We start from the raw sequence: 14,009 nt of genomic DNA on the forward strand, positions 1-14,009 counted from the left end.
TAGGGTAGCACCATGGTGTAGCCGGAAACAGCTAGCTTCCATCCTCCTCTTGCTACATTGACTTCAACACAAAACCTAGGAGGCTCTCAGTTCTCACCCCCCTCCATAGACTTATATAGTAATTGGGACAACATCCGGAGGACGTCCTCCAACTTATCAGAGCTCTTGCAGCATGAACGGACAAGTTGTCCACCCAATCAAAGGATCAGAGAATAAATCTAGTACTGAAAGCACAAGCTACAGCTAGCTAGCACTGCAGTGCATAAAATGTGGTGGGTAGTTGACTCAAAGAGAGAGAAAGACAATAGTTGAACACTTTTCAACAAATTCATTTCTTCAAAAATGAAGGAGAAGCAAGAGAGAGGGAGATTATTTTTATTTTTTTTACCCCCAAATTTCGTGGTATCTTGTCTCATCGCTACAACTCCCGTACGGGCTCGGGAAAGACGAAGGTCAAAAGTCATGCATCCTCTGATACACAACCCAACCAAGCAGCACTGCTTCTTAACACAGCGCACAGGAAGCCAGCCACACCAATGTGTCGGAGGAAACACCATGCACCTTAGCATGCACTGCGCCCGGCCCGCCACAGGAGTCGCTGGTGCGCAATGAGACAAGGATATCCCTACCGACCAAGCCCTCCCTAACCCGGACGATGCTAGGCCAATTGTGAGTCACCCCACGGACCTCCAGGTCGCGGCCGGTTACGACAGAGCCTGGGCGCGAACCCAGAGTCTCTGGTGGCACAGCTGGCGCTGCAGTATAGCACCCTTAACCACTGCGTCACCCGGGAGGCCGAGAGAGGGAGATTTAGTCTTTTTTTTTCACTTTCTGTTTCACATTTTCAGCTAGAAAATGCAGCTGGCTAGTTTAGTTACTCAAACATCCGGCTCAAACCGAAGGATGCTATGTTAGCTAGCTGGCTAGTTTAGTTACTCAAACATCCGGCTCAAACCAAAGGATGCTATGTTAGCTAGCTGGCTATGACTATCCAACACAACACTGGAACTCTTCCAAGTCAAGTTAAGCTTTTGGTTTTATTAAGTTATTACCACCGTGGCCCGCCGGTGTAACTGCTTACTGACTATACACTGTAACATTACTGCATGATTGTACCGGGTTTACTAACACATTAGTTATATTAGCTATGTTGACTAGGACGTTACTTTAGCTAATATGGAGACAACGATGTAGACTGTGTGTCGCGGTTATGACATGGTTTGGCTTCGAAAGGTTTGTTCTTCATTGAAGTTCACAAACGAAGTGAAAAGGTGAGAGGAGGAGAGTGCATAGAGGCTAGAATGAGAACAACCTGGCTGCTATGGTCAGGGGTGTATTCATTACGACGATTCTGTTGAAAAAAAAACGTTTCTTAAATGGAACCAAACGAAACAGGGATAAAAATGCCTGAATTTATAGAAACTCTTGTTTGCAGCTGTTGGACTAATGATTACACCCTAGATAAGCTAGACGCAGGCAAGAGTGTGAAAGGCGGTATTGAATGTGTCACTCTCTGTCATCTCAAATTTTTCTCTCGATCTGTGTGCACCTATGTTGTAAACTTCAATCAATAGGCTAGGTTGTGGCAACCTCATGATGGGTATAGGGAAAATTTGAGTATCATGTAGTAGCCTAAACCTATCGATGTTTCATTGAACTGGGTGAATGGAATGTGAATGACAGTCATCCAACATGCTGTAATAGAACTAAGGCCATGCTCAAGAAAAAAAATGAGCGTCCTCCCTCATCATAAACAGTGTTTTACGTTGTACACGGAGGATATTTTTGCAGAGTTCTGCTTGCAGAGTCTCAATTTGGTGTTTGTCCCATTTTGTGAATTCTTGGTTGGTGACCAATGGGTTTTATAACTGATTCCCCCCCAAAAATGCAGGTCCTAATTGGTATGTTGAATTTTATGTTCCTTTTGATGGCATAGAAGGCCCTTCTTGCCTTGTCTTTCAGCTTGTTCACAGCTTTATGGAAGTTACCTGTGGCGCTGATGTTTAGGCCAAGGTATGTATCGTTTTCTCTCTCTCTTCATCCGACAACTCACCTCTAAAATGCCATGACACATGACATCAGATCCGTGTGGGAGGGAATAAGTAATGAAATAGTGCGGTAAAGAATGAGTGTTAAAACGGAATCCCTCCAACTGACTGGATTCATTCTTGACCGTTAAGCTCCCAGTCACCTAAAGTTAATGGTCCAGCCATTTACAGGCTGCCTCCCAGCCAGGACAAATCTTTTCACCTTCTGCCGGCATTTTTAACATGCTTCAGATTCACCACAGACAGCAGTCGAGATGTGAACACTGCGATAACAGTACCAACTGAAACCAACAGTAACAATGGGATTACATGGAGTCTTCTCATGTATCCCCTGCAAAAAAAAATTACAACCCGAATCTGAGTTTTTGTGTGTGAAAAGTTGAGTAGTTTTAGCGAAGTACGACTGCTATACAGTGTTTGACTCGACGGCCTGCATAACATGATTTGTCTGGAATGCGAAGGTCCATCGGTCTGGTAATAGAGAGGTGTCTCCCTGATACAATATCTGCACCCCTCAAATGGTACTTTATTCCCATATGGTTCTGCTCAAAAGTAGTGCACTACAGATGTCGGATCTTAATTTGATCACCATGTTGCAGGAGAACGCAGGAAATGCAGGAAATGTAACACTTGCAGTGTATTAAGGTTGAAAAAGGCTTCTGGAGTTTGTAATTTCCACTTTGGAATTTCAGACTTTATTTTCCCTTACTAAAATGTTTTTTTTATCAACCCCACAAAAATATCCATTAATTATAGTCCACATAATAATTTAAATGTCCTGTTGCTGCAGCATTATTTTCCCACTGTAGCAAAATCGCTCAAATTAAGATCCTATGTCTGTGAATCGTGAGTAGGTTGCCTTTTGGGAAGCAGCCAATGTCTGCCTTGGTTGGTGAGAAACGGCAGACTAAATGCACAATGGACTAGGAGAAGAGAATGAGCTTGAGGATCTCATGATAAAGCCCACAGTCTCCATAGGGACAATAGAACTGTCATAGCATTTACTCACTTGTGATTAACAGTATTTTGAGAAGCTCTCATTAATAATGCAAAGACAATTACTGAATTACACTTTAATGTCAGATTGTATACTTAGAAAGGGCAGTACGGAAATTCAATGTAGCCCTATACTATTTAATAATGTCATAGACTGACTGGATTCTCATTGTTATTTTATGAGAGGAGGAATTCAGTGATGTGTGTGACTGTGACAAACAGGAGAGATTGAGTGCCAACATTTGTTTGTTGAGTGAACAAATGGTGACAAACGATGGCAAATTGGAGTGGAGCCCCCCCGCTGAGCTATAGTCTGCCAACTGGGATCACAATGGAAGAGGTACGAGGGGAACATAAACACAGGCACACACATGCACACACACATACACACAATGCTATCCAAATGAAAGGGTGGAGTTGGGGGTGGAGGTGGGGGTGGGGAGGTGGGCGGTGGGGTTCAATGCAGCATGGCATATATACAGACAGCTCTCACACACAATAGAGGATAAAGGGATAAGAGAGCATATTCATTTGAAGGGACAGAGACACACACAACACACACATCGATGCATAAAGGCTCACACAGGACCGTCTAATCCCATGTTTAAGATGAAAGAGTGTGTGCTGAAGAGCATATGCCCTAAATCCTATAAATCTATAAAATAGCGACAGATGTAAACAGAGTTCCCTGTGTTTCTGCCTCTGATCTGGAACCCTGGGAAAAATCCCGTTCCCTACACCCTCTCATCCAATCCCATTCCCAACTCCCATACCATTCCACGTGGGCAAACTCAGTGAAGTTCAACAATGGGCATAGACTAGATCAGGCCTCTCCAACTCTGTTCCTGGAGAGCTACCCAACTGTAGGTTTTCACTAAGTTTTCAACCCCAGTTGTAACTAACTTGATGAATTAATCTTATAAACCAGCTAATTATTACAATCAAGTGCACTAGAAAAGGGTTGGAATGAAAACCTACAGGATGGTAGCTCTCCATGAATAGGGTTGGAGAGCCCTGGACTAGGTAGATACGGTAGCCAGAACAAACCAATAAAAAAATAGATTCAGAGGAGCTGCAGCCCATTTCTGAAAAGGGGATTCAATGTAATTGTCCAGAAAAAACAACGATTTTTAATTTCCCCAGAGATGCGCTTTGCCAACTTTGTTTGCCTGCAGAGACCCGTGTCACGGGAAGTGCCAAGTAGCTATCCGCACATTGTTCCTCTATTGGCGATGCTGTATCTTCTCTCTTCAGACGCCATTAGCATTAATAATGTCTGGCTAATTAGTAAGACGTTTGGGTAACAAGCCCCTAAGGAAGATTCTGAACCATTCTTTGTGTTCAAATAGTATTTTATGGCATGCCTATTTTTAATGTCTCGAAAATATGTGTGCTGCACCTGATTGAGCTCGCCTGGCAGCCTGGGACAATGGAACCAATGGAATAGTCCTAAAGGTGCAAACCCCAAACCTCGCCCATCTTGCACTGAAGGCAGGCTCGTTCCAATGCTCAAAACTTTCCAAAGAAAACAGATACTATTTGAACCCAGGTCTGCTTCGTTTGTGTATCTATGCTTTATCTACAGGTAACTGCCAAAATAATTAAAACACTTTAGTAAAAAATGTGGGATACAAAGTATATTGAAAGTGATTCCACACAGGTGTGGTTGCTGAGTTAATTAAGCCATTAACATCCCATCACGCTTAGGGTCAAGTATAAAAATGCTGGGCAGACCATTATTTTGGCTACCATGGCTATGCTCCCATAGGATGACAATGTCCCAATCCAAAGGGCACGAAATGTTTTGATGAGCATAAAAGAGAGTTCCTGCCACTTGTAGAATCTATACCATGTTGCAAGACACTTTATGTTTGGCGTTCCCTTTGTTTTGGCAGTTACCTGTATATGACTATCAGGGTATCTCTGGCACACAGAGAACATCCACCAGGTCTACCTCGCTCTCCTCCCAGGCCACCAACACAGACAAGTCATTGTGTGTGGGCACAGATGAGATTTGCATGCATGTTAGACTGGATTACACACCCAGGCTCTGAGAACCGGGACCCCTGGGGTCCTGGTTCCCCTCTATTTCCCCTCGCTGGTGAGTTCAGGCCGGGCTAGAAAGACAGCCTCCCTCCCTTCAACACAGAACTTCAAACGAACCTCAGCTTAATTGGCCCAGAAAACATATCAGATATAACATTAAATTCTCTGAGTTTGGGCTTTTTAGTTATTTTGAGCTGTCTCTGCACTTTATTGAAAGTAACATTGAGACTTGCTCAAAATGATCATGCTATGCCAACCCTTACAGATCTATACTGATACCCATTAATTCAAGGTTTAGTGGGGAGAATGACAGTGTTGAAGGGGGTAATCCTTGAACTGATATGTATATTAACTACTTTAATCCTTGAACTGAGGATACTGAGAGGGTGGAGATAGGCAGGCCGACAGGGGCACGTAAAGCTCCGTAACTTAAGGATGTCTAGGGCCTTACAGACAACATGGTGCCAGCTACTGAGTACTGTACGTCAAAAGTCCCCTATCTAGTGTAATTGAGACAGGAAATGTCAACCAGCATATACAACTTGATTGACATATGCAACTTAAGGGATAAAAAACCTGTAACATGGTTATACGGACGTTTCGGGACATCCTGCTTGAAGATTTGTGAGGAACATGTTTTTTTTGGTGGGTAAATTGTGCCCATTTTACAGTATGAAAAGCAAAATGTTGACTGTTGTCTCAAAGATTTAATGTAATGTGTGGGGTATTTTTGGAGACAAAAGTCAGTCTCGCTTTAAATTACGTTCAGCTTATAAAGGCTTCATAAAGCCTTCATAAGCACTACAAAAATGTCTTATAAAGCATCTAAAGGGTTCATAAATGTGGCATAACAGTGTGACATAATCACCAATGTCAATATTGAATAAGATATAAACATGTGCTTTATAAAAGGTGACATGTTGTGCTGAAGGATGGCAAACGCTCTAAAGTGAAGTCGTGTTAGTCACATTACACCTAATCTTGTTTCTAGACACTTCCACCCAAATGCGTGGAAGGTTTTATGGACCAATGCATCAAATGTGGCCTTCATTAGATAGGGTTAGGTTTAAAATCACATTTTAAGAAGATAAATGTTGGAAATGGCCAGGGTTTAGCCATAATTATGACTTTGTGGCTGTGTTAAATAGTGACGACCAGGGGGGATGTTTTGGCTAACAAAGGACATAGCCTGATGACAAATACTTTACTCAGGAAGGCCACTTCCGCTAGAGCCAACTTTGAATAGTTGATATACCAGGCTTATACAGTGCATTCGGAAAGTATTCAGACCCCTTCACTTTTTCCACATTTTGTTATGTCACAGCCTTATTCTAAAATGGATTAAATAAAAAATGTTCCTCAACAATCGACACAACACAATACCCAATAATGACAAAGTAAAAACAGGTTTTTAGAAATTTTTACAAATGTATTAAAAATAAAACACAAAAATACCTTATTTACATAAGTATTCAGACCCTTTGCTATGAGACTCGAAATTGAGCTCAGGTGCATTCAGTTTCCATTGATCATCCTTGAGATGTTTCTACAAATTGATTGGAGTCCAACTGTGGAAACTTCAATTGATTGGACATGATTTGGAAAGGCACACACCTGTTTATATAAGATCCAACCATTGACAGTGCATGTCAGAGCAAAAACCAAGCCATGAGGTCGAAAGAATTGTCCATAGAGCTCCGAGATAGGATTGTGTCGAGGCACAGATCTGGGGAAGAGTACCAAAAAATGTCTGCATCATCGAAGGTCCCCTAGAACACAGTGGCCTCCATCATTCTTAAATGGAAGAAGTTTGGAACCACCAAGACTCTCGGAGCTAGCCAAACAGGCCAAACTGAGCAATCGGGGGAGAAGGGTCTTGGTCAGGGAGGTGACCAAGAACTTGATGGTCACTCTGACAGAGCTCCAGAGTTCCTTTGTGGAGATGGGAGAACCTTCCAGAAGGACAACCATCTCTGCAGCACTCCACCAATCAGGCCTTTGTGGTAGAGTGGCCAGACGTAAGCCAGTCTTCAGTAAAAGGCACAGCAAAAGACACCTAAAGGACTCTCAGACCATGAGAAACAAGATTCTCTGGTCTGATGAAACCAAGTTTGAACTCTTTGACCTGAATGCCAAATGTCAGTTCTGGAGGAAACCTGGCACCAACCTTACAGTGAAGCATGGTGGTGGCAGCATCATGATGTGGGCCCAGTCAGGTCTTGTCACATTCACCCACTGCCCTGCTGTAAGACCATTGTAACAGGTTGCAATCCAATCCTGGTCTCCAGCATGGGAACAGAAGAGCGGTGGTCTCAGGTTGGACTACTCCAAATCGTCTTGGCTCTGACACACACACACAAGCTTTGCGGGTCCATCAACCCATTTAAATACCTCTCACACCCTACAGTAACCTGTGGATCATGAGAGAACCTTCGTAAATCAGCAGAACGTTGATAACCGACTTATTGACGTTTGATTTAGTGTCTTGTAATACTTTGTTTGAAGTGAGCAACCTGCAGCCATTGATAACACATACAGGCTTAATAATGTAAACACAAATGTGTTAACACTTGAATTATTTATTTTTGTACCTTTTTTTTCATTTGACCTTTTAAGTCAGTTAAAATCCAATTCTTATTTACCATGACGGCCTAGGAACAGTGGGTTAACTTCCTTGTTCAGGGGCAGAACGACAGATGTTTACCTTGTCAGCTCAGATCTAGCAACCTTTCAGTTACTGGCCCAATGCTCTAACCACTAGGCTACCTGCTGCCACACTTAGGGAAATAGGGAACACTTAGTGAATTATCACAGCTAAATCAAAAACATTACAGACGTGTTTAAAGTATACATGTCCTTTAATCTTTACATTTTTAAAACAACACAAATACATGAAGTTTCAAAAAGTCCAGTAATGCAATTACATTGAACATTACACAGGGCTGTGAAGAGTGTAGCTTGTCCCTGAGGTGGTGGACGAATGGTTCTTGCCTCTCTGCCTGCTGGAGGTACTGCATGTTGGTCCCAACCTTAAAAGTATCAACTAAGAAAGTTAGCAGGTCTGGACAAAGGCATTTCTGTGCTGTGCCAAAAATACTCTAAATGCATAGATGGGAAACTCCATTCGAGTCGTATTATTATATTAATTTACAAATCTCAGGACGTGACGATGAAACTTGGCTGTATCTAGGGGGATTTTAATTTAGCTGAACCTGCTAGCTAGCTAAATTTCGTTAGCAACATTTTTTTTAAAATAATGATTGAGGTAGCTATGTAAATCTAACTCAAAACTGAACTACTACAAATTAATATAAATGAAAATAAATAAAGATTCATTTAATAGTTTTTCGCTGTCCAGTGGCACCACAAGTGGGCACATGTGTGCTTACTGCGCTACAGAAATACTGCTAACCATACGACAGTGCAGGGCATGCTCACGGAATTAAAGGGAAACTACACACAAAAAAAGATTTAAACAGATTTTAAAAGGTCCTGCCAACATTTTTGCTGTGCACTGTACACTTTAGAGTGTGTGTCATCCAGAAGCACAGCATTTTGGGGAAAGTCAGGTCCAATATTGGCTATGCACCCAAGAGGGTAAGAGGTTGGGCCATCCTAGACATGTTTTAGAGTAATATAATATATGCAATTTAGCAGACACTTTTATCCAAAGCGACTTACAGTCATGCGTGCACACATTTAAGTATCGGTGAGCCCGCTAATTGAACCCACTATCCTGGTGTTGCAATGCTCCACCAAGATACATGACAAGGTTATAAATGCTTTGTGAAGCTTCATTTTAATAGAATTCATAAAGCTTCTATTAAGCAGTGCTTATGCCTCCCGTTATAAAGCACAGGTTTATGCCATATTTGACAAAGTGGGTTATAGCACATTTGACTTAAAGCACATTTGACATCGGTGGTTATGTCACACAGTTATGCCACGTGTATGAAGCCTTTATAGAGCATGACATACGGTTATAGATGTTTATGAAGCCTTTATAAGCTGCACGTCATTTCAAACGGGACCCAAAAGTAATATCTCCGATGGGTGAACTCTACACTGACTCACTGAGTTTGGTTTTGTGTAATAGCAGTCCATTCTAGCAGTCTCACACCGTACAGTACTTGCATGACTGTATACACTTCATACCTGTGTGTATTGCATGCAAGTGTAGCCTACAGTATGGGACCAGTGTCTGTTTATCGCTGTGTCTGTTGTATGCCTGTGTGTTGTGTCTGTGTGTTATTGCACACAAAATATCCCACAATAAAGCACCACATCAGTATATTATATTATATGTTCAAATGTATTCGTCCCTCTGAGCATAACCGTGAATAGATAAACGCAGCCTTGTTTAAACGCCAAAAGCCCCGCAGTGCATTGCAGCCCTGAGGATTATAAATGAGAGCGGGCTTATTATTGATCCCTGGGTAACCTATGAAGCGCTAATAATTTGATAATATCCTTCCACACACACTGTTATTAATGACGTTAATGCTCTACTGCGGATAGCTCTACAGAAACATCCACGACCGTGCACTTACTGTAATATCCACTGGGAATTTTGAGGGGAGCTACATTCTCAGTAAAGACTCAATCAAATGCAACATGAGGAACACCGGTCATGCCCCTTTGGATGTTTTGGCTTAATTGATTCTATTCGTATGTCCTGGGGTAAGAGGCTATCGATTTCTGCCGCTTTTGTTTTGACTTTGTTTCCATGGTTGAAACGGTCTTTTGCAGGCAATGTGTCACCTTCTGACCATAGTTCTGTTATTTTATCTTTGTTTTAGTATGGTCAGGGCATGAGTTGGGTGGGCAGTCTGTTTGTTTTTCTATGTTGGTTTTTGAGTTCGGCCTAGTATGGTTCTCAATCAGAGGCAGCTGTCAATTGTTGTCCCTGATTAAGAATGATTCTCAGATAGCCTGGGTTTCACTTTTGGGTTGTGGGTGTTTGTCTTCCGTGTTAGTACCACACGGGACTGTTTCGTTCATTTCACGTTTATTGTTTTGTATTTCGTAGTGTTCAGTTTATGTAGTAAAATAAACATTATGGACACTTACCACGCTGCAAATTGGTCTTCCGATCCTTCTCGCTTCTCCTCCTCATGAGAGGAGGACGAGATCCGTTACACAATGTTGTGAGGTGAGATGGGAGTGCCTGTTACAGGTATGTTTGTTTTTCTTATTAGATACTGTATCTTCATCATTGCTGAGGAGTGGGAGGGTTGAGGTGCTGCATCCATCCACAGCGCCTTTGGCTTTTGGAATGAGGTGCTAAAATTTTCCTATTTCCTATAGTTGTTCCCTATTTCATACGAGTTGTTCCAGAACATATGACCTGGGCTGGGAATATGTTATGGAGAGAATCTCTAACTAGCGCCCAGAATATTTCCTGGTCAAGACACACGATCAGAAAAATAGGGTTTGATTCCTCTTCTGACATGTTGCGTTACTAGATACAGTACATGCATTAGGCAGAGAGACATGAGTAAAGTTAATATTTACTGGGTAGAACTTGAACACGACTAAAGGTTTAACCCTTCATAGGACATTGTCATAACAGATGCCTTATTCTACATAATATTCTGCATCAAAATACTAGACTACATTTACTTCAGAAAATGACATCCAATCACTGTATTTCACCTCAAAAAGCAACACGACACAGATGTCCAATTCAATCCAATTCTCAATAGGTATACCTACTAATTGGCTGAGCAAAAGGCCTGAATGGATTTCAATTGGCAATGTACTACAAGTAGCAGTATCAATGAACCAGGCGTCCAACCAAACACAGGCTCTCCCCCTGGGGTATTAATTTTCACAAAGGCACAGATATGAGTGCATGTGTGTGGAGAGCTGAGCCGGGGAGTGGGTGGAGGCGATTGATTCAATATCTGAGGTTGTGCCGCAGAATACAGATTCAGATTCAGATTCACGCACGCACACACACACACTCAAGCGGCTTATGAGTTAAGGCAAATATACATTTGGTTTGTATTCATTGATAGTGAGCCATGAACCCTCGCTGCCTCTCTTATTTTCACATTGTAATATAATCATCTGTAGCCTATACTGCAGGGCACTGGTCAATAGAAAATAGATTCATGTGTACAGGATTCCTTCCTTAGCTAAGCCCTTTAAAAGGCTCTTTTGTTGCGCTGAATATAGGCTTGTGTGTATATCAAGGCATATACACTGACTGTACAAATCATTGCTCTTTCCGTGACAGACTGACCAGGTGAATCCAAGTGGAAGCTATGATCACTTGTTGGATGTCACTTGTTAAATCCACTTCAATAAGTGTAAATTAATGGGAGGCGACAGGTTAAAGAAGGACTTCTAAGCCTTGAGATAATTAAAACATGGATTGTGTATGTGTTTCATTCAGAGGGTGAATGGGCAAGACAAAATATTTAAATGCCTTTGAATGGGGTATGGTAGTAGGTGCCAGGCGCACTGGTTTGTGTAAAAAACTGCAACGCCACTGGGTTTTCCACGTTCAACAGTTTCCCGTGTGTCAACCAAAGGACATCCAGCCAACTTGACACAACTGTGGGAAGCATTGGAGTCAACATGGGCCAGCATCCCTGTGGAACGCCTTCAACACTGTAGAGTCCATGCCCCGACGAATTTAGGCTTTTTATGTGGGCAATATTAGGAAGGTGTTCTTAATGTTTTGTACACTCAATGTAGACATCAATGAATGAAGTAACCATCCAGGCAGACATTTCAAAGATGTCAAATGGATAATCCTGGCTGATCATAATCTCATGTTGTGACCCAACAGTTGATACAGTCACAATATGGCGACTGGCTGACCTGATCATTACATGCTACAAGGATCCTTCTAAGATCTTTGTAAGAACCTAATAAGCTATTGTGATCTTCAATCCTAGACTTCCAACCCGGGGATCCACAGGGTGTGTATGCATTCGTTCCAGCCTTTTACTGACACAGATGAATCAACTAATGGACAGCTTGATGATTAGCTGATTTGGTTGAATCGAGTGTGTTAGTGCTGGGCTGGAACAAAAGCCTGCAAACCATATAAAAAAAATAGGACCAGGGTTCAAGAACACTGGTTTAAGCCAACAACACCACACCATGTATTCGACCAAGAGTGACGGTATGTGACTGCGAGTACTGATGTCTATTTCAAAGCATTTAATAGACAAACCGAATCCAACCAAATCGCATGAATTCACGACAATGTATTCCTAAAGACGCAATCTATCCATCAGTGTATCTTTAAAACACACAGTTCTGTTTCTCTATAGCCAAGACTAAAATGTGAGATGGAATGAATGAAATAGCCCTGGTCTGTTTTTGTCTCTTTCATATTTCTCTTCTGACTCGTTCAATCAATCATCCACGGCCCATTAACAATCATTCTCCAAGACAAATAATATAATCAGGGAAAGGGTCCTATATAGCCTACCACTGTATTTCCAAAGAGATAATTGTAATACATCAGCTGATGTCAAATTATATGCTGTTATTCTTGCAGCTCACTTACCTTTATCTTTGTCAGGTGACTAAAAGCTCATTTACCCTCAGAGCGGATTCGCTCAAGGTAGAATATTCCCGACATGCTCGTTCTAGACACGCCAACATGACTGTAAATCAGTGCTTAGAGACTGGGATAACACTATGTATTAGAAGAGATGTATTCCTAAATGTCTATGAGGAATCAATTGTGTAATTATGGTGTACTAGGTAGTAAACTGCATTTGCATTTTGGTCATTTAGCAGAAGCTTTATCCGAAAGGACTTTACAATCAGTTCCTTCAACAAATGTAGGTAAAACAACCACATTCAACCATCATTGCTAAAAATGGCTCCATAAATGTACTTTGTTTACACAGTAGTCACATAGTAGTTACTGGGTCATTCTAATTACGCTGATATTAGAGTAAGTGATGTCCTGACACCTGTATGACTGCAATATATGCAGCGATTATGTCATACTGTTCTGTCTTCCCTTTGTCTAGTGTCTCAAATTGTGTAGCAGCTTCATCTGCTGTAAAAACAAATCACTTTCGGTCTGAGCCTCAAATGGCTCTTCCGTGTAGGCCCTTTAATAATTCATAACTCAAGTAACTTTGAGTCCATCAGGGTATATGTAAGATACAGGCACAAGGGCATGGACTTTCCCTTTTTAGTCGTTGTGATTTTCGTCACCTGTAGGCTGGAAACAACAACAAATATTTCATCAATCGGATCACAGGATTATAGCCTACACCTATGCATCACTAATTCTTCCAGGTATTATTCAAACTTGAGCGGATTTCCCTCACATTTTTTGGGAGAGGAAAGTACAATCTATCTTTAAACTTTTAATGCAGTGGGCTAAATCAGGGTCACACAGAGTGTTTCTTGGTAGTCTTAAAGAAATCTACTTTTGTTTTAAAGTATACACATCACACACATGGTTATGGGCTTAGAAAATAAGAAGACGCCTCTACCGTGTCAGGTATAGAGTTGAAGTGTACTACATTTTGAGTTTACGTCCCAATATTAGACTTTTATGTACATCACAGAAGACTGAAATATGAGAAAAGCGTTTGATATAGAAACACTGGGCGTTCAGCTGTTTTGTTTAATAAGGTTTATTAACTATGAAATTATGAAAAATATGAATAACATTCCACCCATCAGGCCACTAGAGGGTGATTTGGTCATTTGACCGCAGGAAAGGGCTACAAAAGTTAAATATGGTACCATATCATCTGGGTTCCTGAATTATTTCTGGATTAACTGGATCTATCTGTGTGGATGTATCTGTTTAAAACTAAGGCACCAAATCTATAAAAAAAGAAACTACGCTGCAGGTTCATTTATAATGTTTATAATACATTTTAAAGGGATAGTTCATGTTTTGGTTTTAGCTTCGAAACAGTGAACTAT

This window comes from Oncorhynchus clarkii, chromosome 28, assembly GCF_045791955.1.
Source record: "Oncorhynchus clarkii lewisi isolate Uvic-CL-2024 chromosome 28, UVic_Ocla_1.0, whole genome shotgun sequence".
Taxonomy (NCBI): domain Eukaryota; kingdom Metazoa; phylum Chordata; class Actinopteri; order Salmoniformes; family Salmonidae; genus Oncorhynchus; species Oncorhynchus clarkii.